Genomic DNA, 26,907 nt, shown 5'->3' on the forward strand with positions numbered 1-26,907 from the left:
CCACTGGGTGGGGCCACCTATCCCGGAGGGCCCCATGGGCTGAAGTGGGAGGGGAACCAGCCCCTAGTGGGCTGGTGCGCCCCCCCTTGGGCCCCCCCTGTGCCTAGGGTTGGAAACCCTAGGTGGGGGGGGCGCACCACTTGCCTTGGGGGGCACTCCACCCCCCTGGCCGCCGCCCCCTTGGGAGATTGCATCTCCCAGGCCCGGCGCCCCCCCTGGGGGCCTATATAAAGGAGGGCAGGGGGAAGGGCAGCCGCACCCTTGTGTCTTGGCGCCTCCCTCCCCTGCTACACCTTGTCCTCCTCCCGCAGCAGCTTGGCGAAGCCCTGCCGGAGTTCTGCTGCATCCACCACCATGCCATCATGCTGCTGGATCATCATCAACCTCTACTTCCTCCTTGCTGGATCAAGACAGAGGAGACGTCATGCTGACCGTACGTGTGTTGAACGCGGAGGTGCCGTCCGTTCGGCGCTAGGATCTCCGGTGATAGGATCACGATGAGAACGACTTCTTCAACCCTGTTCTTTTGAACGCTTCCGCTCGCGATCTACAAAGTGGTATGTAGATGCATCTCTCCCATGACTTGTTGCTTAGATGAACTCATAGATGGATCTTGGTGAAACCGCAGGAAATTTTTTATTTTCTGCAACGTTCCCCAACAGTGGCATCATGAGCTAGGTCTATGCGTAGTTCTCTATTGCACGAGTAGAACACAATTTTGTTGTGGGCATAGATCTTGTCAACTTGCTTGCCGCTACTAGTCTTTTCTTGCTTCAGCGGTATTTTGGGATGAAGCGGCCCGGACCGACCTTACACGTACGCTTACGTGAGACAGGTTCCACCGACTGACATGCACTAGTTGCATAAGGTGGCTAGCGGGTGTTTGTCTCTCCTACTTTAGTTGGAGCAGATTAGATGAAAAGGGTCCTTATGAAGGGTAAATAGAAGTTGACAAAGTCACGTTGTGGTTATTCGTAGGTAAGAAAACGTTCTTGCTAGAACCCAATTGCAGCCACGTAAAAGATGCAACAACAATTTGAGGACGTCTAACTTGTTTTTGCAGCAATTGTCATGTGATGTGATATGGCCAGAAGTTGTGATGAATGATGAATGATATATTGTGATGTATGAGATCATGTTCTTGTAATAGGAATCACGACTTGCATGTCGATGAGTATGACAACCGGCAGGAGCCATAGGAGTTGTCTTTATTTTTTGTATGACCTGCGTGTCATTGAAGAATGCCATGTAAATTACTTTACTTTATTGCTAAACGCGTTAGCCATAGAAGTAGAAGTAGTCGTTGGCGTGACAACTTCATGAAGACACAATGATGGAGATCATGATGATGGAGATCATGGTGTCATGCCGGTGACGAAGATGATCATGGAGCCCTGAAGATGGAGATCGAAGGAGTTATATGATATTGGCCATATCATGTCACTACTATATAATTGCATGTGATGTTTATTATGTTTTATGCATCTTGTTTACTTAGAACGGCGGTAGTAAATAAGATGATCCCTTATAATAATTTCAAGAAAGTGTTCCCCCTAACTGTGCACCGTTGCTAAAGTTCGTCGTTTCGAAGCACCACGTGATGATCGGGTGTGATAGATCCTTACGTTCACATACAACGGGTGTAAGACAGATTTACACATGCAGAACACTTAGGGTTAACTTGACGAGCCTAGCATGTACAGACATGGCCTCAGAACACAGAGACCGAAAGGTCGAACATGAGTCGTATGGAAGATACGATCAACATGGAGATGTTCACCGATGATGACTAGTCCGTCTCACGTGATGATCAGACATGGCCTAGTCGACTCGGATCGTGTAACACTTAGATGACTAGAGGGATGTCTAATCTGAGTGGGAGTTCATTAAATAATTTGATTAGATGAACTTAATTATCATGAACTTAGTCTAAAACTTTTGCAAAATATGTCTTGTAGATCAAATGGCCAACGCTCATGTCAACATGAACTTCAACGCGTTCCTAGAGAAAACCAAGCTGAAAGATGATGGCAACAACTATTTGGACTGGGTCCAGAACCTGAGGATCATCCTCATAGAAGCCAAGAAAGATTATGTCCTAGATGCACCGCTAGGTGAAGCACCCATCCTAGAAAACCAAGACGTTATGAACACTTGGCAATCACGTGCTGATGATTACTCCCTCGTTCAGTGCGGCATGCTTTACAGCTTAGAACCGGGGCTCTAAAAGCGTTTTGAGAAGCACAGAACATATGAGATGTTCGAGGAGCTGAAAATGGTTTTCCAAGCTCATGCCCGGGTCAAGAGATATGAAGTCTCCGACAAGTTCTATAGTTGTAAGATGGAGGAAAACAGTTCTGTCAGTGAGCACATACTCAAAATGTCTGGGTTGCACAACCGCCTGTTCCAGCTGGAGATCAACCTCCCGGACGAGGCGGTCATTGACATAATCCTTCAGTCGCTCCCACCGAGCTACAAGAGCTTTGTGTTGAACTACAATATGCAGGGGATGGTGAAGACCATTCCTGAAGTATTCTCAATGCTGAAGTCAGCAGAGGTTGAAATCAAGAAAGAACATCAAGTGTTGATGGTTAATAAGACCACTAAGTTCAAGAAGGGCAAGGGTAAGAAGAACTTCAAGAAGGACGGCAAAGATGTTGCCGCGCTCGGTAAGCCAGTTGCCGGGAAGAAGTCGAAGAATGGACCCAAGCCTGAGACTGAGTGCTTTTATTGCAAGGGGAAGGGTCACTGGAAGCGAAACTGCCCCAAATACTTAGCGGACAAGAAGGCCGGCAACACTAAAGGTATATTTGATATACATGTAATTGATGTGTACCTTACCAGTACTCGTAGTAACTCCTGGGTATTTGATACCGGTGTCGTTGACATTTGTAACTCACAGCAGGAGCTGCGGAATAAGCGGAGACTGGCGAAGGACGAGGTGACGATGCGCGTCGGGAATGGTTCCAAGGTCGATGTGATCGCCGTCGGCACGCTACCTCTACATTTACCTACGGGATTAGTTTTAAACCTCAATAATTGTTATTTAGTGCCAAGTTTGAGCATGAACATAGTATCTGGATCTTGTTTGATACGAGATGGCTACTCATTTAAATCCGAGAATAATAGTTGTTCTATTTATATGAGAGATATGTTTTATGGTCATGCCCCGATAGTCAATGGTTTATTCTTAATGAATCTCGAACGTAATGTTACACATATTCATAGCGTGAATACCAAAAGATGTAAAGTTGATAATGATAGTCCCACATACTTGTGGCACTGCCGCCTTGGTCACATTGGTGTCAAGCGCATGAAGAAGCTCCATGCTGATGGACTTTTAGAGTCTCTCGATTATGAATCATTTGACACATGCGAACCATGCCTCATGGACAAAATGACCAAGACTCCGTTCTCCAGAACAATGGAGCGAGCAACCAACTTGTTGGAAATCATACATACCAATGTGTGCGGTCCAATGAGCGTTGAGGCTCGGGGAGGATATCGTTATGTTCTCACTCTCACTGATGACTTGAGTAGATATGGGTATGTCTACTTGATGAAACACAAGTCTGAGACCTTTGAAAACTTCAAGGAATTTCAGAATGAAGTAGAGAATCAACATGACCGAAAGATAAAATTCTTACGATCGGATCATGGAGGAGAATATTTAAGTCACGAATTTGGTACACACTTAAGAAAATGTGGAATCGTTTCACAACTCACGCCGCCTGGAACACCTCAGCGTAACGGTGTGTCCGAATGTCGTAATCGCACTCTATTGGATATGGTGCGATCTATGATGTCTCTTACCGATTTACCGCTATCATTTTGGGGATACGTTCTAGAGACAGCTACATTCACTTTAAATAGGGCACCGTCTAAATCCGTTGAGACGACACCGTATGAATTATGGTTTGGGAAGAAACCTAAGCTGTCGTTTCTAAAAGTTTGGGGATGCGATGCTTATGTCAAGAAACTTCAACCTGAAAAGCTCGAACCCAAGTCGGAAAAATGCGTCTTCATAGGATACCCTAAGGAAACCATTGGGTATACCTTCTACTTAAGATCCGAGGGCAAGATCTTTGTTGCCAAGAACGGATCCTTTCTGGAAAAAGAGTTTCTCTCGAAAGGAGTAAGTGGGAGGAAACTATAACTTGATGAAGTACTACCTCTTGAACCGGAAAGTAGTGCAGCTCAGGAAAACGTTCCTGTGGTGCCTACACCGACTAGAGAGGAAATTAATGATGATGATCAAGGTACTTCTGATCAAGTTGCTACTGAACTTCGTAGGTCCACAAGGACACGTTCCACACCAGAGTGGTATGGCAACCCTGTCCTGGAAATCATGTTGTTAGACAACGGTGAACCTTCGAACTATGAAGAAGCGATGGCGGGCCCAGATTCCAACAAATGGCTAGAAGCCATGCAATCCGAGATAGAATCCATGTATGAAAACAAAGTATGGACTTTGACTGACTTGCCTGATGATCGGCGAGCGATAGAAAACAAATGGATCTTTAAGAAGAAGACGGACGCGGATGGTAATGTCACCATCTATAAAGCTCGACTTGTCGCTAAGGGTTATCGGTAAGTTCAAGGGATTGACTACGATGAGACTTTCTCTCCCGTAGCGAAGCTTAAGTCCGTCCAAATCATGTTAGCAATTGACGCATACTATGATTATGAGATATGGCAGATGGACGTCAAAACGGCATTCCTTAATGATTATCTTAAGGAAGAGCTGTATATGATGCAGCCGGAAGGTTTTGTCGATCCTAAGAATGCTAACAAAGTGTGCAAGCTCCAGCGATCCATTTATGGGCTGGTGCAAGCATCTCGGAGTTGGAACATTCACTTTGATGAGATGATCAAAGCGTTTGGGTTTATGCAGACTTATGAAGAAGCCTGTGTTTACAAGAAAGTGAGTGGGAGCTTTGTAGCATTTCTCATATTATATGTAGATGACATACTTTTGATGGGAAATGATATAGAATTCTTGGACAGCATTAAGGCCTACTTGAATAAGTGTTTTTCAATGAAGGACCTTGGAGAAGCTGCTTACATATTAGGCATCAAGATCTATAGGGATAGATCAAGACGCCTCATAGGTCTTTCACAAAGCACATACCTTGATAAGATTTTGAAGAAGTTCAAAATGAATCAGTCCAAGAAAGGGTTCTTGCCTGTACTACAAGGTGTGAGATTGAGCTCGACTCAATGCCCGACCACGGCAAAAGATAAAGAAGAGATGAGCGTCATCCCCTATGCCTCAGCCATAGGATCTATTATGTATGCCATGCTGTGTACCAGACCTGATGTAAACCTTGCCGTAAGTTTGGTAGGAAGGTACCAAAGTAATCCCGGCAAGGAACACTGGATGGCGGTCAAGAATATCCTGAAGTACCTGAAAAGGACAAAGGACATGTTTCTCGTTTATGGAGGTGACGAAGAGCTCGTCGTAAAGGGTTACGTCGATGCTAGCTTCGACACAGGTCTGGATGACTCTAAGTCACAAACCGGATACGTGTATATGTTGAATGATGGAGCAGTAAGCTGGTGCAGCTGCAATCAGAGCGTCGTGGCGGGATCTACATGTGAAGCGGAGTACATGGCAGCCTCGGAGGCAGCGCATGAAGCAATTTGGGTGAAGGAGTTCATCACCGACCTAGGAGTCATACCCAATGCGTCAGGGCCGATCAAACTCTTCTGTGACAACACTGGAGCTATTGCCCTTGCCAAGGAGCCCAGGTTTCACAAGAAGACCAGGCACATCAAGCATCGCTTCAACTCCATCCATGAAAATGTTCAAGATGGAGACATAGATATTTGCAAAGTACATACGGATCTGAATGTCGCAGATCCGTTGACTAAACCTCTCTCGCGAGCAAAACATGATCAACACCAGAACTCTATGGGTGTTCGATTCATCACAATGTAACTATATTATTGACTCTAGTGCAAGTGGGAGACTGTTGGAAATATGCCCTAGAGGCAATAATAAAAGGATTATTATTATATTTCCTTGTTCATGATAATTGTCTTTTATTCATGCTATAATTGTATTATCCGGAAATCGTAATACACGTGTGAATACATAGACCACAATACGTCCCTAGTAAGCCTCTAGTTGACTAGCTCGTTGGTCAACAGATAGTCGTGGTTTCCTGACTATGGACATTGGATGTCGTTGACAATGGGATCACATCATTAGGAGAATGATGTGATGGACAAGACCCAACCTAAGCATAGCACAAGATCGTGTAGTTCGTTTTGCTAGAGCTTTTCCAATGTCAAGTATCTCTTCCTTAGACCATGAGATCGTGTAACTCCTGGATACCGTAGGAGTGCTTTGGGTGTACCAAAAGTCACAACGTAACTGGGTGACTATAAAGGTGCACTACAAGTATCTCCAAAAGTGTCTGTTGGGTTGACACGGATCATGACTGGGATTTGTCACTCCGTGTGACGGAGAGGTATCACTGGGCCCACTCGGTAGTGCATCATCATAATGAGATCAAAGTGACCAAGTGTCTGGTCACGGGATCATGCATTACGGTACGAGTAAAGTGACTTGCCGGTAACGAGACTAAACGAGGTATTGGGATACCGACGATCGAGTCTCGGGCAAGTAACATACTGTCTGACAAAGGGAATAGTATACGGGGTTGCTTGAACCCTCGACACCGTGGTTCATCCGATGAGATCATCGAGGAATATGTGGGAGCCAACATGGGTATCCAGATCCCGCTGTTGGTTATTGACCGGAGAGCCGTCTCGGTCATGTCTGCATGTCTCCCGAATCCGTAGGATCTACACACTTAAGGTTCGGTGACGCTAGGGTTGTATGAATATGAGTATGCAGCAAACCGAATGTTGTTAGGAGTCCCGGATGAGATCCCGGACGTCACGAGGAGTTTCGGAATGGTCCGGAGGTAAAGAATTATATATAGGAAGTGCTGTTTCGGCCATCGGGAAAGTTTCGGGGTCACCCGGTATTGTACCGGGACCACCGGAAGGGTCCGGGGGGTCCACCGGGTGGGGCCATCTATCCCGGAGGGCCCCGTGGGCTGAAGTGGGAGGGGAACCAGCCCCTAGTGGGCTGGTGCGCTCCCCCTTGCGCCTAGGGTTGGAAACCCTAGGTGGGGGGGGCACCACTTGCCTTGGGGGGCACTCCACCCCCCCTGGCCGCCGTCCCCTTGGGAGATTGCATCTCCCAGGGGCGGCGCCCCCTGGGGGCCTATATAAAGGAGGGCTGGTGGGAGGGCAGCCACACCCTTGTGTCTTGGCGCCTCCCTCCCCTGCTACACCTCGTCCTCCTCCCGCAGCAGCTTGGCGAAGCCCTGCCGGAGTTCTGCTGCATCCACCACCACGTCGTCATGCTGCTGGATCATCATCAACCTCTCCTTCCCCCTTGCTGGATCAAGATGGAGAAGACGTCACGCTGACCGTACGTGTGTTGAACACGGAGGTGCCGCTCGTTCGGCGCTATGATCTCCGGTGATAGGATCACGACGAGAACGATTACTTCAACCCCGTTCTTTTGAACGCTTCCGCTCGCGATCTACAAAGTGGTATGTAGATGCATCTCTCCCATGACTTGTTGCTTAGATGAACTCATAGATGAATCTTGGTGAAACCGTAGGAAAATTTTTATTTTCTGCAACGTTCCCCGACAGTGGCATCATGAGCTAGGTCTATGCGTAGTTCTCTATTGCACGAGTAGAATACAATTTTGTTGTGGGCGTGGATCTTGTCAACTTGCTTGCCGCTACTAGTCTTTTCTTGCTTCAGCGGTATTGTGGGATGAAGCGGCCCGGACCGACCTTACACGTACGCTTACATGAGACAGGTTCCACCGACTGACATGCACTAGTTGCATAAGGTGGCTAGCGGGTGTCTGTCTCTCCTACTTTAGTTGGAGCAGATTAGATGAAAAGGGTCCTTATGAAGGGTAAATAAAAGTTGACAAAAACAGTAAAGCTATAAAACATGATTACTACAGTAGCTTAATCATGTAGACACACAAAAACAGTAAGGGTAAATGTTGGGTTGTCTCCCAACAAGCATTTTTCTTTAATGCCTTTTAGCTAGGCATGATGATTTCAATGATGCGTACATAAAAGATAGGAATTAAAGCACAATGAGATCATCTTGAATAATATGACTAGCACATTTAAATCTAACACACTTCCTATGCCTAGGGACTTTGTGAGTACACAATTTATAAGAACAACAATCAACTAGCATAGGAAGGCAAAACAAGCATAACTTTCAAAACTTTAAGCACATAGGGAGGAAACTTAATATTATTGAAACTCCTATAGGCACGTATTCCTCCCTCATAATAATTTTCAGAGGCATCATGGATAACAAATTTGTTCTCATACTCAATTGGAACCTCTTCCGAAATAGTGTAATCATTACTAACTAAAGTTGACACTCTTCCAAATCCACTTTCATAAATATCACACTAAGATTCAATATCTTCCAAAATAGTGGGATCACTAATTCCTAAAGTTGACACTCTTCCAAACCCACTTTAAATGATAGTATTATTCATACTCCAAAAGGTATAAGTGAAGTTCATGGAGCATCCAAGCTCAAAATGTATAAGTGAAGCACATGAAGCATTCTATAAAACCATACTCAAAAGATTTAAGTGAAGCACAAAGAACAATTCTATAAGATCATACTTAAAAGATTTAAGTGAAGCACATGAAATATTCTATAAATCAATGAGGGCTATCTCATGCTAGCATGGTTCTAGAAGAAAAAGAAAAACACAAAGGATACGAATCATGTGAACAAAACAGAACCCGAGGTATACCGATATTTGTTGAAGAAGAAAGATGGGATGCCAACTGGGGCATCCCCAAGCTTAGATGCTTGAGTATACTTTGAAATATTTACTTGGTGTGCCTTGGGCATCCCCAAGCTTGAACTCTTGCCTCTCTTTATTCTTCTCATATTGATAGCTCCTCGACCTTCGGACACTTCATCCACACAAAACTTTAACAGAAACTTGTGAGATTCATTAGTGTAATAAAGCAAAATAACACTTTAAGGTACTGTAATGAACTCATTCTTTATTTGTATTGATGTTAAATCTACTGTATTCCAACTTCTCTATGGTTCATACCTTCCGATACTACTCATAGATTCATCAAAATAAGCAAACAACACATGCAAAACAGAATCTGTTAAAAACAGAACAGTCTGTAGTAATCTGGAAGTCTGGCAAACTTCTGTAGCTCCTAAAATTATAAACCAAATTTGACAATTTGAAAAATTTGTATAGAAGTAATGTGCAAAAATAATCAGAACCATTTGACTTTCCAGTTAAAAATTTAAATTCATGCACTACAGCTAAAGTTTCTGTTTTTATTTTACACAAAGCAAACAAGCAATCTAATCATCCTAAAACCAAAGCTAGGCATATTTAAACATATAAGGCTGATAGCCAACTTGCCTCCATGGTGCTCCCCCAATCGGGCCTTTATTGGCCGTTGGATCTGGTCATTTAGAGTGTTTGAACCGTTGGATCTTTACATGTTGTTAAACCCAATTTCACCTTGCAGTCATTTTTTCCGTCCAATGACTGATGGGCTCGCGCGTTTATTGGATGGGTCGATCGAACTCGCGTGGAAGAGGCTTTTGCCCAATCCCCGCGCTTGCTCCGCTTCCAATCCTCCCCGCGTTGCTGCTCCAGAGCCCACACCCGCTCCAACCCTAGCCGCCACACCTCTCCTTCCTCCTCGCTTGACACCATAGGCGCTGCACCCCCTCCCCTCCTTCCTGCTCGGGCGGATAGCCGCCGGCCGCCGCATTCCTTCTCCCCCTTCCTCCTCCTTCCTCCTTCCCGCTGGAGCCCCTCGCCCTCTTCCTCGGACAAGGGGCCTTCCACAGGAATGGCCACGTCTTCAAACAAGGGGTAGTGGAGCAGGGGAGGACCAAGAAGCCGGCACTAGGGGTGGAGCAGCCAGGCGAAGGAGGACCCAGGTGGTGGATGTGTCAAGGGGACTTCTCAGAGCCGGCGGGGAGCACGTCACCGTAGGCGTCAAGGGAGCCATGGAGAAGCCGTCAGGAGGAGAAAGCTCCCAGTTTGTGGAGGAGACTATGAGGCATGTATGTTTCTTCCTATTTCTTCTTCCCCCTTTTCTCATCTTTCCATGACGACCTGCAATTTTTTCAAGTTTTCCAGGTGGTGTTTTGGAATCTAGATTGATTTGGTATTGTATGTTGTGTGATGTGCCCTTGCCAAGAATATTTGATGTGTGTGATGACTGATGACACAAGCAATTGTAGAGGTAAAGATTACTCTCTCTGGTTCAAAGAGCATTTAGATTTCAAAAATTGATTGCTTGTATCATTGTCCAAAGCTGTGAACACCATGCTTGATTAGTGGACTGCCGCTTGAGAAGAAGCTTGTCATTTGTCTCTTCGAGCCGCGGTGGATAGGGGCCTTCGAAGAACTTGGGGTTTGACATAGCCATCGAGGAAGTGCAGGGTAATACTTTTATATGAAGTATGATAATTCCACATGTGGTGATGTTGGTATATGTTTTGGTATGATAAACTTCAAAAAAATACTGAAACATGGAGCTACAGCCTTTGGATAATATAAGCCAGCCAAGGTGGCACTGCTTCAGTTGATGTGATGATAAATCCATTTTAAGTGCAGCTCACTAGAAAGTGATTGATCTTATTACATGTATTTTTTCCTCTTACTGGACGCAAGAAGCAGCAGTGTTAGTAGAGAAGAGGTGGTGTTAGTCGGGATATTTGTGAGCTATGAGAAGCCTCTCTTATACTACTAAGTTTTTTAACTCCAAGCAACCAAATGTTCATACTATGTTTTCTTTTTATTTGGAAACTACTTATTAGATTGGGATCTGGAGACGATCATGTTGCAGATCATCTCAATTCTCGATAGTTAGAAATCAATATTTAAGAACATGCATGCAGTATTTTTTCGAAGCATTATATTGTAAATCTTCACCAAGCTGCCATTTATTTTTTGCAGATACAAACCAAGTGTAATCAAAGAGGATATGAATTCAGTACGACCATGAGTGAAGGAACGCTACTCCAATTTGGTACTTTAGTTTATTGTTTTCATTTAGTCTGTATTAGCTTAACAAAATAACATTTGTGGGACAACTAATATTTGAACATGGATTTTTTCAGGATCTTGGAGAATGTTTTCTCAGTGTGGTTCAGGTTAAATTGTTGTCCTACTGTTCCTGCTCAGCCTCCTAATGTTCTATGTCTTCGCTGCGCCTTCTTCCAGCTTCTCTATTGGTTTTCTCTTCACACCGATGAAAGTGCATGTTCCTCCCTTCCTCCAAATCTTCTCCGGCCATGGTTGTTTGCATCTGGTCACAGTTGTTTCATGTTTCACTTTTGTTGGTGGTTCACGCGTCGGCCTTAGTGCTCTAAGCAAACCAACATTTCTCATCTTGGCGATTGTATTATTGGGGCTTTTCTACATCTATAGGTTTGAATCTCATGTGGCTCCTGCGCCCAACCACCATCTCCTCCCTAGCTAAGCAAGAGGTTCAAAGGACACCGCTACATCTTCCTTGCCGCCCAGCAGGAGGGGCACTAGGTGTGCCTCATGTTTAGTTAATGCCCACTGATTGTGATGTTCATTCTATGGGGAATTTTGTTTACTTTTTATATTTTGTGCATTTTCTATTTCATGTATTGGTCAGTGGTCCTAAATCCCATGTGATTTCTTCATTCTTCAGGAAAAGTACATATCAGGAGAGCCATTTATTAGAGGATCTTCTTGATGGTTTTTTACATTTGGTTCCTGATGTTCTGCTTCTTGGGGTTTGCTCATTTCCTTTCTAGCTAGAAATACCATATTTTCCTCTTTGCGTGTACTGACTTGGTGTTTGGTTCGCTGCTTGTCTTAATATTCTGGATTTAGCTGGGCATCATGTTTTGTTCAGCCTCATGCTCCTAAGTGTATCTCACACTGTATAGGAATCTGTCATGCGGGGACCTTGCCTTTTATGCTTCTTCTTGATAATAGAAGTATTGAATATACCTGTTTCTTCTGCTCAAACATTTTGGCTAAGTGGCGATATTCCAAATAAATGGATGTATCTTGAACAAAGGAGATGTCTGATGGTTTCTTAATTTCGTTGACTAACTAGGGAGTTCAAGGATGATGACTAAAGTTTTGTCATTACTGGCTAATACTTGGCGACGATGTGTCCATCAGAAATGATCCGATTATCCTCTGTTGTATTATATTTTCTACTTTTTTTGTAAATATGTATGGATGTACATGCACACTCTTTCGATGTCTGAAAATGACCGTCATCCCTCAGTGGGCAAAGATGATTTTGTTGAACAGTTTCAGTATCTGTTACATAGCGTATTCTTTCCAATGTAGAAGGTAGCAGCCGACTCTGCATTGCTGTGGTGCTTATATTATGGAGTAGTTAAGTTATTCTCCCTCTGTAAAGAAATATAAGAGCGAAACACTCTTATATTTCTTTACAGAGGGAGTATTCCACAATATTTAGGATGTCAACTTTCAGCCAATTGGTTAGTGGATGTAAGAGCATCTCTAGCCGATCCTTAAAAATCTTTAGCGGATAGTCTAGTCGTATACAAGCTGACTGCTCCTCAGGAAGGCTTGCTATAGGTTACCAAACACTAGCAGGCGAGGTATGCACTTGAACTTATTTGCTCTGAATTATGCTATCTATTTGATCTGCTAGCTATTTTATTGCTTCATTTCTCCCTGATCGCATTTTTGTATACATGCACGCACTCTCATTTCAAAAATCAGTGACGGTCTCCTTCCAGCTGCACTGCTACTGCAATTGAACAGCGATTTATACTTAGACCGCTTGCTTGCGCTTGATGTGTCTGTTTTCTATTCTAGCAAATCGTCATGCCCTAGGCACAGTGCCAAACACGTCTTGTTTGTGGCTGACCCCAAAAGGACTTCTGCACTAGAAGAACATGTCCTCAAGGCCGTGACAAAGCAGCAGAGGTTATATAATTTACATATCTGGAACTGCTTTAGACCATTGGTGTTATCAGTACGACGAATTTCGGTCCTATAACTGAACTATTCCTTTTCCCGTTGTATTTATAAGTGACATGTGTGTGGTTTTTTGCAGTACATAGTATATGTATGCATTTCTTCAGTGGGGAGATTAGTGCATGATGTCATATACACAATTCAGAAAATTTGTTTGATAATACTTAAGTGTAGGTTAGTCTATTCTTTCAAGGAGAAAAGAGTAGGTCAAATTAATGAAAGACTGAGGTTGTTTGACGGCCGGACCAAGAAGAGCAAGGAGCCAACAATGGTCAATTTCTTGCATCCCATCCTGGACTCTAAAAGATTTCAGTTTGCTATAGGCTATAGTTTGACTTTTTGCTTCTTGAAGTGAATGGTAAAGCACCATGTTGGTTACATTAGATTTGTTTGTCAGGCTTGTCTAAAGTCAATAATTTCTTGATCCATTTTCAATTTAAGTAAACCATCCATATAATCATGATTTGTTTACCCTATTCGGTGTTTCTGTTGTGCTTTGTTTTTGTTTGAAGGTTTGGGCTGGATTGGATATCCAAATGTTTGTGAATTATACTTGATTAATTGCTTGCTAAAACAAAGAAAGCATCCAGCAGCACCTCAACCAGGTGTCACAAGAGAACTGAACTAAATTTCTCAGCTACACATGTAGTCTTAACATTGCTAGCTGTTGTCCCTAGAAATCATTTATAGCTGTTGTATAAGGATATTGTAGTTTATCTTAGTAGGGAATAGTGTGATGTTTTCTCTATTTAAATTCTAACATTTTAAACCTCAAACAGATGGGTTCGTTTGGGAAGGATCTTGAGCTGTTAGACTCAGCTAGAATTTTGCCAATGAGAATTAGAGACCAGACAACTGCACTTAAGCTTGCTAAGCTACCCATTTATTCCTTCTATTCGTTGATTATAGGAACAACACATGCATTCATCATACAAACCTGCAGCTTATGTGCGATAAGATGGACTCGACATAAAGAAGTTTCTCTTCGTCTGCTCTGATTTTTGAGCCAAGACCCTTGGGAGTTTGTCTAGCCTCATTATCAAAAGTGTGCATCAGTTAGTTATGACCTCATCTCTTCAGTGAGATGTTTTCCTCCATGAAGGTTCCTCCTTACATTGGGTCTATTATCCTATTACGCGTGCTTGATTTCTACTGGATATTTTTGCCGATGATGGATTTCCGTATTGTTCTGCAGGATATCCCTGACGATCACAGGGAATGCTCCAAACAAAAGAAAATAATTGTATCAGGTAAGTGCAATAATTTGTTGATCTCTACAAGTAAAGAGGAAGGAATCTGTTTCTTACTTTGGTGTGTGTGACATGAAACATCATTTCCTAAGTAAACAAATTATTTGCTTGCCATTGAAAACAAAAATTTGAGCAAATATATATATTATTGTTCATGATCTTTCTTTTTTGTCTGTATCGAAGTTCATGGTCGCTCAATATATATGATGTTGTGATCGTGTCTGATTTGTGCATACTTAATTTTTTTCTTCAGTTCTGCCTTATTGATAAAGAATGCATCATCATAGTAGTTGTTATTTAAAATCTGTATGGATTGGTGCATCTGCATTCATAGAATGATCTTTTCTTTAGATTGTGTGTGAAGTTTTTAGATAATGCACCATGTCTGACTTCATAAAAAAGCCATCAATGGCAAGATCAAGTCACACTGAAGTTAAGTTAAAAGGTTACAGAACAAAGCGGTTTGATATGGAATACACACTATTTTCATTTTCATTAACATGAAGTCTGCCATTAACGTACTTTGTTCTTAACATTTTTTTACCAAATGCAGGGGAATGTCACCAATATTTTTTCTGATGTGCTATCACCACTGATAATTATCTTTACCGTTTGTCCTTTGAATTGCAGCCTGCGAAGCGTAAATGCTGGACTATTGTTTCTCCCCTGATGCACATGTTTCGCCACAGACAATATAGTGTGTGTGTGTGTGTGTGTGTGTGATCTCTGAAATTAGTTTTTAGGTTATTCTATGTGTTGAGTACTTCTGTAATTTCCACGGGCGTGTTTCATATTTTCTGTGTATTGTCTATCATTCTTTTAATCGTTAATATTTCTTGTAGTTTTTCATATTTAGTTTCAGCCGCGTTTCATTTCTCGCAGACCTACACCTATTAGGAAAAGCATAGTTTCATTTTGATCATGTTTCTTTTAGTTATTCAGTGTTTGTTCATTAATGTAGCAGAGTAAGCAGTACATTTTGTCCATTAGTTAAATCACTCATGTCACATTCAGTTGATTAGGTTCAGTTTTTGTTCCTTTCTTCTTCGTTCCTTCAGTTTTTTGTTCCTTTATTTAGTCATTGTGCTTGCACCATTTGCCGGTATTTGATTCAATATAACCATTTAGTCCATCTCAATAGACCCTTATGGTTCTTGATAGTTTCTCTCTTTCATAGATCAGACTTTTCCGCTTTTTCAGTTAGGCTAATTTATGCTTTCAATTTCAGTTTTTAGTCTTCGCTTGATTTAGTTGGACAGTGTGTTCAGTATTTCAATAGTTCAGTTGTTTCATTGATTGATATGTGCATTTTCGTACTTAGTGAAGCATCTTAATGCATTTTCATACTTTGTGAAGCATCTTAATTTGATTGATATGTGCATTCAGTTGAGAACTCACAAGTAGAACAACTGTGCTTCACTTCATCAGATGGTAATTTTTATCGGTTATAGACTTATAGTTACAATTACTAGAAGTAGCAAAGGTCTGCGTTTGTTTAGACCTTGAGTTGGTAGCTATGCCTTTTTTGTTTCAGATCATATGTTGGTACTTCATTTTACTCAGATCATATGAAGGTGAGTGTAATTGTGTAATCTGGATTAGACGCAATGAAATTCAGAAGTAGTAGAAGTATACTATTTTTTACTTTCTGATTACTATAGAAGTACACCGCTGCATGGTACTCCCTCTGTTCCTAAATATAAGTCTTTGTAGAGATTTCACTATAGACTACATACGGAGCAAAATGAGTGAATCTACACTCTAAAATGCATCTATATACATCCGTATGTGGTTCATAGTGAAATGTCTACAAAGACTTATATTTAGGAATGGAGGGAGTAAATTATTGCCATGGCCTCAATGGCAGGTTGTACCTGATAGTGATATATCCTACGAGTACCGGATGGTCAACATCCTTACCTGACAGGTATGGATTCCACATAGTAGCCTAGCAGTGCATGGAAAACTAGGTTCGGTCTGAAGTCTGAACCCCTGAAGAAGCAAAAGCCAAAAACAGAGATCAGACGACCAAATACGAGAGTGCATCTTCTCCTTTTTTGTCTTTTTGTTGAGTGTGCATCTTCCAACCTGGCTGTAGGCTATAATCAACTCAATTTTGTTTTCTCCATGTGATAGCCAGGTAGGTGGCTACGTGGTAAAATAAGCTCAACTTTCTTTTAATACATCTGGATCATGTCTTTAGAGTGTAGAGATGCAACATCATATACATACAAGGAATGGTCGACGACCACTTTTACATTCATCTTTTTTGTTTGTGAGTTCAGAGCTTCTATTATTACAACTGCACGCTCCAGTCATGCTGAATACATGGGAGCAGTACATTCAGTAGAAGGAGATACAGATTTAAGCTATGCTCGCCATTCAACTTTTGCCACACTCGTTCAGTAATCAGTACAACTCATTCTGCTTCAGGATGGAAGCTTCGAATGGCTAGCAGAACCAAGGCTGCCGGGACACCATCACCTTGAGGTAGTGCCATGGCCGTAGGTGCTGATGTCGCATGGGCAGCACCGCGGCCGCGGGATCACTGTTGTGTAGTGCCACAGCCTCCGACTCGGTGTTGCGTGGTGGAAGTGCAGTGGTCAAGTTCGACGGCATTGAAGCGAGGTGTGAGATCCCAGCGCTCCAAATGACGGGTCGTGGCCGTCGGAGGGCCAACAGAGGACAAGGGTTAACAACCGGTGGTGGAGGGCGAGTCTGAGAAATCATGAGCTTTTTCCTTCTATGAAAACTGATAAAGTTGCAACATAGTTTGCTCAAAGGTGTGCATCGGTGCAGATTGAGCAAGGCACAATCTGAGAAGAAAAACACAAAATTAGAAACAGTGTGCATCATGTGTATGTTGGCTGAGCGATGCTGTTGGGGGCCCGGTTGTGGCGCAGCCCTTTGGCGTGGTGCCCTCTTGCGTTGCCGCTATGGTTGCCTCGCATTGGACGGGAGGAGATAAGTAAATCCCCAATTAAGATGCACAATTAAGATCCCCAATTAAACTAGCAACATCATTATGGAAGGGAAATGATTGGATAACAAACTTTATAGATTTAGTATCATATCATTCATTTGTGACAACATCATCATAATTGCGCATCTCTGAATATTTTAGGCCCTTGCTCTTGGAAGATTAGACTGATCTGGTGTTGCTTTATAAATAAATGACATGCTAACTTACGGGTTTGATTTAGGTGTGTAGGCAGAGGCAAAAAAAAAGAATCACAATCTCAGGTTTAGGCATGCACATGGCCATGCTCACAAAATAAGTAGGCACGGATGCAATATTGTGATTTTCAGCAAGAGAAAGAGAAGTAAAGTTAATTGTTCAGATTTTAAGCTACACTTGAACCTTGTCTTAATAACTACAACTTGTTCAAATTTTAAGCTACACTTGAACCTTGTCCTAATAACTTCAACTGTTGTGATGTTGTTCTATTATATAAGTGCCTTGCTTAAATGCTTGGTCAGGTCGAATGTATAACAAAGAGAAGGCTAGCTGAACCATGCTAGAAATAACATTAACGTGTTAAGCTTCAAATAAGCCAAATATCTCGCGAGAAGCTTTTATGGGAATTACCTAAGTCTGAGAAGAAAGCACAGATGTAGCTATCCTATGTTTTGCATGCAGGCAATGCTTGCGTGATAAACATATTATCAATATAGCATGATTTAACACATGGGCTTTCTAGTACCAATATCGAAAATGTCCTTGCAAATTGAAACTATTTTCAACGACAACATGGCTTTAGCGGGTCTCTACACCATTTGGCGCAACGGGTCAACTAGTTATTTTTATAATACAAGGAATACAAGGGGATAATTATTTACAGAGAAACTTCCATGAAAAATTCTAAATTGATTCCGTGAGCATGAGCACAAGTGCTCAAGGTCGACCCTCACTTCTTCAATGCAAAACCTTTCAATCACTTCTCTTTTTGAAAAACTTTTTAGGCATGAAAGGCAAGTAATAATTTTTTTGGCATTTTCATTTTTAATTTTTTTGTATGTTTCATCCACAACTAAACAGAAACAAAAAGGAAAAACAAAATCTACTTAGTGAAGGAAGCAAACAAGCACACACGAGAATATCAACCCCACGCTATTGCTCCCCAGCAACGGCGCCAGAAAAGAGCTTGATAATCCCCAAGTGCAAGGAATCATCGTAACACTTTCCAAAGATGGAAGTGATAAGTATGGAGTGTCGAACCCACAAGGAGCTAAAGGTAAGATCAATATTCTCTCAAGCCCTATCTGCCACTGATACGACTCTACGTGTACCGGACGTTTGCTTCCAACTAGCAACAAGAAATAAAACTTCGTTGTGGGCATGAAGAGGATAACTTTGTATGATATCGGAGAGCTAATACATAAAAGTAGGTGCTGTTATCATAAAGTTAGAATATAATACTAAATAATATAAATAGCAAGTGTGGAATAATGGTGGATTGGTGTGCGGAATTGTCCTAGGCAATTGTTAACAAGACCAATAGTCGTCATTGCAGTTTCATATGAGGGAGAGGCATAAGCTAACATACTTTCTCTACTTGGATCATATGCACTTATGATTGGAACTCTAGCAAGCATGCGCAACTACTAAAGATCATTAAGGTAAAACCCAACCATAGCATTAAAGCATCAAGCCCTCTTTATTCCCATACGCAACAATCCCTCTTACTCGGGTTTGTGCTTCTGTTCACTCACCAACCCACTATAAGCGAATCATGAACGTATTGCAACACCCTACAACGGGAATCCCTCACGCTTGCGCGACACGGAGGGCTCCATAGGACAGCACCAAAGTAAAACATACAACTCATACCAATCTAGATCATCAATCAACCCAAAGACAAAAGATATCTACTCAAAACATCATAGGATGGCAACACATCATTAGATCATAATATGTGGCATAAAGCACCATGTTCAAGTAGGGATTACAGCAGGGTGCGGGAGAGTGGACCGCGTAAAAGAGATGAGGATGGTGATGATGATGGTGATGTTGATGAAGACGATCACCGTGGCGATGATTCCCCTCCCGATGGCACTCCGGCGCCACCAGAAGAGAGGAGGAGAGGTTCTCCCCCTTGTGCTTGCTCCTCCATGGCCTCCACCTTCTGGTCCTTGGCCTTCATGGTGATGAAGACCCCTCCGGGATACTCCTCCATGGCCACCGATGATGATGGCCCCCTCCGGCAGGGTGCCGGAGAGGGCCCCGATTGGTTTTTCGTGGCTATAGAGGCTTACGGCGGCGAAACTTCTGATCTAATCTCTGTTCTGGAAGTTTTAGGGTACGAGAGTATATATGGGTGCAGGGGGTACGTCGGAGGAGCTACGGGGGCCCCACGAGGTAGGGGCCACGCCCCGGGGGGGGGGGGGCACCCTCGTGGGCAGCCCGTATCTCTCCTGACGTGCACTCCAAGTTCCCTGGGTTGCTTTCCTTCCAAAAATAACTTCTCCAGTTGATTTCATTCCGTTTTGACTCCGTATGATATTCCTTTTCCTCGAAACACTGAAATAGGCATAAAACAACAAATCTGGGCTGGGCCTCCGGTTAATAGGTTAGTCCCAAAAATAAAATAAAAGTGGATAATAAAGCCCAATATTGCCCAAAACAGTAGATAAAGTAGCATGGAGCAATCAAAAATTATAGATACGTTGGAGACGTATCATTGGCCATTGCTGGAGCTCTCTGCAGAGGCGCAGTGGACGACGCTGAGGTCGAGGTGGAATGCGGAGCGGCAGCCCTTGGGGGCAACTTGGGGACCCAACGCCATCTTTTGCTCCTCCGTCGAGTAGAGCAGGATGAGGCCACGTGTCCCCCAGAGCCACAAATGTTGCATCGAACGGTTGTAGTCTTCTGATGGTTTGCAATGGCAAGGTTGGCAGGCGCGGTAAATGGCTCAGTCAAATCAGGGTCATGATTCCGCGACACTGTGGAATTGGCGTGCGATTTATTCTTTCCAAAAGATAAGTCCTTCTCTTGTGGCAATGTGTCAAACAAATTGGGTGCAAATCGTTGACAGGGTAGGGATGGATCATTTGTTCCCAAAGTTATAGAATAGTCCTTATTTAAATTAGGTCGAGTATTTCCCAAAGGATCAAGCGATAATTCAGAACAATTGCCCAAGATATTATTTGGCCTGGATGAATAGTATGCGTAGACACACAAGTCGGTTTGGGCCTCCAACAGTAATGATCCACCTTGTCATTATAACATTGCTTGGAAGTATGGCCCAAGAAGGTGCACTATTTGCAATGAAAGGCCCCGGGGCAGCAGAATGTGAAATGGGCTGAAGAACCACATATGTAACAAACTGGGTCCATTGTCTGGTTCCCGCCTTGAGAATTCTTGGTGTTGGAAGATTCTGGAATATCCACCTGTTCACATGTACATGGTCTATCCCAACAAGTGGAGCAATACATACCAGGGCAAGATGCAGCAAGATGTCCCGTGTCATTGCATGAAGCGCAGAGATTTAGGCGCAAATAAATACAATCCATAGTGGGCACACTAGAAAGCTTCCAGCTGGTGGCAATATGTTGATCAGAGTAGCCAACATATCAATAATCCATAATATGTCGTAGAATAAAATCCGGGATAGATTGCCAAGATTCCTCCCTAAACCGACACCCTTCAAATCTTGCTTTATGGGTCATTACTCTGTCATGATGAATTGGTGGGAGACTACCAAAAAAAGTAATAAACGCCATTAATGTTGAGGCAATCAGCTCCGAAGATGGCTCCTTACCAATAGGGTTTGAATTTGGGTTAGCCAAATTAGCAGAATGGTCCCTGGCCGGAATAAAGTTTGGAGATGAGGATTCCGGTCGGGCAGCCATTGCTGACGATGGAAGAAAACCAAATTTTTGCAGTTCTTCCTTAGAGGAATCATCATGATGTTGACCACCTTGCAAGAACGAGAGCTTTGACCTGATAACAATCGGTGACCGAGAAGCCACCTCGGGACTATGGATGTAGGAATGCCAAAAATTGTCCAATTGGCTTGATCGTAGGGCATCAGGGTGAAAGAGTTGAAAATGACATATGAAATCCGGCCAAACTTGATCTTTAAGCCCGGAGATAAAATTTCCCATACGACTAGAAGCAACAGAAAACTGATAGGATCTTTCTTGAAGATGGTGCACGTTGAGACCAGATGGGAGACCATCGATGCAGCATTGTAATGCAATGGCTACTGATTCTTCCGAAAGAGAGAAAGAAGCCGACGAGAAATAAACAACCAAGAAGAACTCCTTGGTCGATCCGAATGGTGAGAAATGAACAGGAGATCCAAAACGACGACGCACCTGAGCCGTGACCGCAAGGCCGCGCGAGAAATCCCAGTGTAGAAGGCCTTCCATGATCACCTAGGGAAGAGATCTCCATGGTTGGGTGGTGGAGGTGGTGGTGGGAGAGGGGAGCTCCATCTAATGTCTCAAACTATAATTATACGTAAGCACACCTTGGGGTTCAACAACTATTTGCTACACAGTATTACTGATTGCCATATTTGAGCACAACATTATTATGCACGGACCTTGACTATGTATGTCACCATGTGTCCAGATCTGAGATGTCGCGTGTACCAGATGAACGGCGCCGAGTTCGACCCCCGTGATGCCATGTGGGTGCCGAGGAACACTCTTGGAGAGTACTCGCTTTTCATTGGGGACAGCTACCCCATTGTGAAGTGGATGCCACCTTCCATGCATGACACGGAAGGCCTGTCGTTCATGAAGCATGGTTGTGTCTTCAGTGCGCACCGCCGGATGAACGACATGCTGGGACACGCTATCCCTGATTTATGCCGCTTCAGCTTGAACGAGTCTCCATCGTGTGGAACCGAACTAGAAAGCTGCGACAATGATTCCCATTGCCCACCGCTATGGATCGTGCCATCCATGAAGAACACCTGGGACTGTAACCTGGAGGAGGACATGTAGCCCATCTATAACGTGTAAGTGCAGTACGGTAATTTGTGAACGGTAGCGCTATGAATATATGTAGACTAGTCATGCACAAATTTATCACATGAATTGGAGATGAACTTGTGTGGCATACTAGCATTTGTCCTTTAGAATTTATTACTAGTAAATGTGTTATGTGTACGTGCAGCTTGTGTGGTTGTTGCATGGGCTCCAACACGCTCTTTGAGAAAAAAGGTGGCACATCTTTGGATATATGTGACATGGCGGCATCATACAGTAGCATCGTTCGCTATAGTTGTAGTACACTCCTACTAGGATGACAACTCCTATAAAACCTTGCGCTTGGCTCTTTGCCTCTTCGGGAGGTTCAACAATTCATACTCGTGTGAACCTTGCACTTGGCTCTTCGCCTCTTCGGAAGGTCCAACAATGATGATACTACAGTACAATATGCTTCTGGAAATCTGATACCGATTGAACTGCTGCACGTCCATCGCGAGGGAGAGGGCGAGGGCGAGGGAGAGGGAGAGGGCGCTGTAGTCAAAACCCTCTCCATGTCCTGCGAACCACCGCGCGCGTGGGCGAGGGAGAGGCGTAGTAAGCAAGCTTCTCCTTGTTCGGTGAGTTGATGGGACACATCAAAGCAGTACTAGTACTAGTCCATATCATGTCCTTTCCATTTAATATGGCTTAATTTGAAACAAAAAAATACACTGGCGGTCAACGTATGTAAGAATATGCTCTTTACGATCATTATATATAGTTTTGCGGTGATTATACGATCACTAGCTCATCGTAGAGCACCGTATTGCACCCTACTGACCGGCCACATAGTCGACGTGGCACTTTGTTGACTGGTTAAATTGTCACCTGGTTTCTGGGTCCCACTTGTTAGTTGGCACATCAAAGAAATCAGTTAAATAAAACTTTACGTAGGCGCGAAAGGAGTCCAACCCTTGCGGGCGAACCACCCTGGCTGTGTATGTGAGTTTATGCACGTGTACTCCCTCGGTCTTCCAACAAAGAGTGTACATCGACTAAAAAATAAAGAGTGTAGTACATGATGTACATCTACACTTCCAATGCATTTAGCCTTTAATCTAAATCGATATTGATTTGACTAATGCACCAACTTGTGCTCTAGGTATAGGCTACATGTCTATCCTTAATTACAGTATGCAACGGCCTTCATTTAATCTTCTTCTCTCAATGGTCGCATGCACACATAAGTCTGCTACTTTTGGGCGTTAATTATGCTCTGGTCAATGTGTAAATCTCTAAATGTACAGTCTTTCACGGACGTAGGGAGTAGGTTGAGCACTTGAGCGTGAGCGTGTGTGTTGCATCGTCTGCTGTGTGCCGCATGGGTGCATGAGTGTTGCGTGCGTCCATGTGTACGTGTGAGTGTTGCATGTTGCATGCATGCATGCATGGGGCTTACTCCCTCCCATTGACATGTTCATATTTCAAGCTTCCTCTGTTCCCTCCATATGGTGATACTCCCTCTGTTCCCAAATACAGAGTAAAAGCCTCCCTCTGTTCCCAAATACAGAGTATTTGTCTTTCTAGAGATTTCAACAAGTGACTACGTACGGAGAAAAATGAGTGAAGTGAGCATAGAGGCATAGGGATACTATAGAAAGGAAGTCTTCACGATCCATTATTTCCCCATCTCGGTCCGAGAGAACTATTCAACTAGTCTTCATAGTGAAGTGACAATACACGTTGCAGAGATGTGACACTTAATTAATAAGTTGAAGCAGCGTGTTGGCGTTACTAAATCAGCCTTACCCAGTACTGCCATCATGTTTGCCAGTAGATCACGCTTCCGCAAATACGCCTACGCACCTATGTCCTCCATTAACTGACATATGGGCCCTCTTGTGGTAGACCCACATGTCATCAGTGTAACTATTTACACTCCGAAGGACGATATATCCTGGTAGTAGTACTCGTAGAATTGAGATTTAATGCACTTTCTTCCCCGTCTTCCACTCTTCTTCCTCCTGTCTTCTTCTTCCTCCTCTCTTCCCCATCGTCGGCCGCACACCATTTACCCCCGCTCACTGCTCACCCACCCGCGCCATCTTCCTTGGTAGCTCGCGCGTACCATATCCCCCCGCTCACTGCTCAGCCACATGAGGAGAAGCTTCTTCGCTCGCCCGCCCGAATCCACTTCCCCGCTGGCTCGCAGGCATCAAAAATCCCAATGGCAGAACCAACTGACACGTAGAGCCGCGATTGGAATTCCCTCCCCAATGTTCTCTTGGAGCAGATCTATAATCGTATGGACCTACTCATCACCGTCCGTCTGGCCGCATGCTCGGTGTCTTTGTACCGTCTACTCGTCTGCAACCGGCCGACTCTTTTCAAGACACCCTGCTTGCTGATGCCCGATTCTCGTAGGTGGCCCAGACACCGACTTGATGATCCTATGGAGGTTGCCGTGGTGCCCCTCGACATGCTACCACTACCCGTCCACCTGTCCTTAATGCGCAACCACTATTGGGCGGGCATGAAGGCTTACTGGATCATCCTCATCCACCAATCCGGTAGTCTGTGGCGTCTCGTGGATATCTACACCCAGCGAGAGATCACCCTTCCATCGTTGGATACCGCCGCCATCGAGCCTCGCAGCCCGCCGGACACTCCTGCCTACTACGCACGAGACGTGTCAAGCTTTTGGCTCGACCTCTGTTTGCTGAAAGTTGTAATCTGCGAAGTGCTCACACCATTAGAAGACTACATGGATTACAAGCTCATTGCCTTGTTCAACATGGGATTAGTCTATCTGGAATCCGGTCGCCATACATGGTTATGGCTCATCATCAATCCTGTTGAGGCAACATTTCTGTCTAATGCTATAGTGCACGATGACATCATTTACGCGGTCGACGCACAGATTGGCTGCCTATACTGGCGGAATCTATCGTCGTGTAATTGTTCTATCTCATCTCATCTTTACCTTATGAATACGACTGCCTGTTCATTGTTACAAATTTAGAATAGATAGTATGTCTATAACCACATCATTTCTATATGTTCCTCTCATTTCCTAGATTTTTATGACCACACATGTTATTGTTAGAGTTGATATGAGAACAATTGGCATGTAATGATTGTTAGAACAGATATTATGAGCATAACATCATGATTGCTATATGTTACTCTCATTTTCAAGATTTTTATAACAACGCATGTTATTGCTTAGAGTAGATATGATAACAGTAGTAGTAAGTGCTATGGTAGAATATGCGTCGGCTCTATCTTAGCTGTTTTCCTCTCATTGTTACATGATGTTGAACCATGACATATTGCTAGAATATGAAAGCCATTGGCTTATTTTTTTAGCTTGGGGTATGATTATGACCACGGCATTGCAATTCTCTGTCTATGATATGTGTCACTGTTATAATAATCTTAATTCCACACATACTCTGAACATGATTGTTTATTTTTGTCCTTTTGGTATCCAATTTGAATTATTGCAGCAGACGCAAATGCGCTGGCCTTCATGATTCCAGGACCTGGAATCATACCAGCCGATGGGTGGTGGTTTATCGCTCGTTCAGCTGATAGCGGTCATTTGATGCTCATTCACACGTACCAAATTGACCAAACCATTACATCAAACCACATGCAGTACAATGCATGGGGCGTTCATGACATTGATGGCTATGGCTGCTTCGTGTTCGAGAAAGATCCCAGCTCCGTTGGGCCATGCGTATTCAACTGGAGGTGGGTTTACAGCCTCGGTAACCACTCCATGTTCCTTGGGCTGAATTATCCGATCATCCAACCAATCATCGATCATATCACCGACGATGATTACCGTGCTATGCAAATTTCATTCGCCGAAGGGGACTGTGTTTACACATCATACCATGGGTTTCATGGATCACCATATCCAGAGATTCGTCGACACAGCTTGTTGCCAGATAATCTTCAGTGTGTGAAAGGCATCAAGCTTCCATGCGATGGATGGCTTTTGCAAACCCGACATGCGGCGATGTGGTTCATGCTAGTCTATTCTGCTAATATTAGCAGAATAACTATTCTGATAACACTTCCGCACTGCACGCTCAATGCAAGTGCACGTCATTGTTTGACCAAGTGTGCTGCAGTACTCACACGAGTGAACTTCGTGTCGGAAAAAACTGCATGCAGTGTTTTTCCGGTACTGTTTTCGCTCTAATTTTTTAACTGTTTATCGTAATGAGGCATATAATATATACCCTTGGAAAGATATTGATTAGGCGCAACTTCGCCAGGTTGAACACTTTTCGAGATTCCTCTCGGTTTAAGAGCAGTGTAAAAAATGGCGCGACAGATGACGAGTGACAACGAGCGTATTTTCATGATTTTTTCTAAACCTCTCATTGGAATAAAGCAAATGATACGTCGTTGGAAAGATATCATCGAGGCACATCTTTTTCATATGTATTGTTTTCTCTAATTCGTTACAGTTTAAGAGCAGTTTCAAATTTACTAAATCGCGGAATTACGTTTTTTTTTGAAAATTTTGCAATTTTTGGTACTGTTTTCGCTCTAGTTTTTGAACCGCTTGTCAAAATGAGGTGTGTAATACGTCGTTGAAAAGGTATGGACAAGGCGGAACTTTCATATGTAGAAATCGTTTTGAGATTC

At 43.4% G+C, this 26,907-nt stretch overlaps 1 long non-coding RNA gene across 4 annotated transcripts; it reads left to right on the forward strand.

The window, feature by feature from the left end:
* The first annotated feature begins 9,660 nt into the window (after positions 1-9,660).
* Positions 9,661-15,168, forward strand: LOC123044813 (uncharacterized). Of its 4 annotated transcripts, XR_006420506.1 has the most exons (8): positions 9,661-10,128; positions 10,205-10,310; positions 10,383-10,510; positions 11,027-11,099; positions 11,191-13,340; positions 13,979-14,171; positions 14,265-14,319; positions 14,950-15,168. It is a non-coding gene; the product is annotated as an uncharacterized lncRNA (long non-coding RNA). The 4 variants fall into 4 exon arrangements; XR_006420505.1 differs by having other exon boundaries at positions 10,197-10,310; positions 11,191-14,171; XR_006420504.1 differs by having other exon boundaries at positions 11,191-14,171.
* The last annotated feature ends 11,739 nt before the right edge of the window (positions 15,169-26,907 follow it).

The sequence above is a fragment of the Triticum aestivum genome, chromosome 2B (genome assembly GCF_018294505.1).
Source record: "Triticum aestivum cultivar Chinese Spring chromosome 2B, IWGSC CS RefSeq v2.1, whole genome shotgun sequence".
Lineage (NCBI taxonomy): Eukaryota > Viridiplantae > Streptophyta > Magnoliopsida > Poales > Poaceae > Triticum > Triticum aestivum.